Raw genomic sequence first — 2032 nt, forward strand, 5'->3', positions numbered from 1 at the left:
ATAATATAAACAATAACAATAATTTTATATCCATACAGAGGAGGCATACTTTAAATATATTAAAATGATAAAGCATCTTTGAGTAAACTTCGAGTATCATTAAGTATCTTGAGGCTGAAGGCAGTGTCCTCTTTAAAAAAAATCACAATATGGTCACCCTTGAAGTCGCATGATAATTCACTTAATAAAATAATGACGAGTCAGCCTCCTAAAAAGACACAAGTTAGTGACACGACTCACACCGCCGCTGCCAACCCAGCCAAAGTTTAAGTTTTATTTGGATCCCCATTAGCCACAGCAGTGCTGGGGGCTATTCTTCCTGGGGTCCATAACACGTAAAATACAGTTACAGACTTATACACTCACAACATGATTCACATGTCATACAGACAATTAAAACAACAATAAAAACTCCTAATCAAATTCATAATACAATACAACAATATATATACGCCTTGTGAATTCATAATACAATAATACCTACTCATAATTAATTCATAATACAATACAGCATAATATACTATTTAGCTTTTACATACATTATCTATGTTCATATCAGCCAATTATACAATCTTTTAATAATATATAAAGTAAGGACTTTGCTCTGTATCATCAATCAATGGTCAAATAAATATTTGATGAAGGAATATAATATGCCTTTTTGTATTATTTCTGTGTATCAGCTAAATGTATAGATTTTTATGTTAGACATTGAGGTAAATTAAGATTCTCAGATTTTTTTTACAAACAGCCGCTTATCAACTAACCGGTTAATCGGCAGGTGACGTATGTTGCTCAGTAGTTGCTGATGTCTGCTCAGGAGGTTGGAGTGTTTGCTCAGACCCAAATAAAATTAGAGGGAACATTGATCACGAGGCTAGAGGTCACGATATGATATTATCACGATGCTAGAGATATGATTTTTTTTTTTTTATCCACTTTTTCTCCCATTTTTCCATATTTTCTCCCATCCCAATTTCGTATCATCCAATTCAACCCTCCCCTGTCACGAACGCTGTTTCTTGCCTCCCACAAGCCGGCTGCAATGTGGACTAAGTCATACATAGCACGAGTCCCCTCCGGTACTTGAGGTAACAGCAGTCGCATCTTTTCACCTGCGCAGCTCGATCTCTGTGTCGAGGAGTAACGCGTGGGAGGCTCACGCTGCCCCCGACACTTCCTGATTCTACTGCGCAGGCGCACCAACCGACTTGTAGGAGTCGCTTGTTCACAACGTTCGATCCCCACCCATCAGTTTCCCTCCCCGTAATACGGCCAATGTGTATTAGTACGGACGACCAGCCAAACTGAAAAACAATGTGGAGAGCTGGATTCGAACACGCGAATCCTAGCGTCTCCACACTGGTGGCGAGTGCCTTGCCCACTACACCACCTAGCCGCCCTATGCTAGAGATATGATATGATATTATCACGATGCTAGATTTGTGATCTGATATTATCACGATGCTAGATTTGTGATCTGATATTATCACGATGCTAGATTCATGATCTGATATTATCACGATGCTAGATTCATGATCTGATATTATCACGATGCTAGATTCATGATATTGTTTCCTTTTTTCATGTCCCCAACACAAAACGTTAACATCTGCAGTAATAATATATTTATACATAATCTGTTCTATCTAATAAGATATCGTTTTCATTCTGTTCACCTCACTCAAATCTCATCTCTCTGTCTCTCTCTCATCTCATCTCTCTGTCTCTCTCTGTTTTCTCTCTCTCTGTCTCTCTCGCTCTCTGTCTCTCTTTCTCATCTCTCTCATCTCTCTCTCCATCTCTCTCTGTCTCCCTCTCTCTCATCTCTGTCTCCCTCTCATCTCTCATCTCTCTCTCTCCATCTCTCTCTGTCTCCCTCTCATCTCATCTCTCTCTCTCCATCTCTCTCATCTCTGTCTCTCTCATCTCTGTCTCTCTCATCTCTCCATCTCTCTCTGTCTCCCTCTCATCTCTCTCTTCTCTCTCTTTCCATCTCTCTCTCATCTCTGTCTCTCATCTCTCTCTCTCC

The sequence above is a fragment of the Notolepis coatsorum genome (assembly GCF_963971535.1).
Source record: "Notolepis coatsorum genome assembly, chromosome: 1".
In the NCBI taxonomy this organism is placed as follows: domain Eukaryota; kingdom Metazoa; phylum Chordata; class Actinopteri; order Aulopiformes; family Paralepididae; genus Notolepis; species Notolepis coatsorum.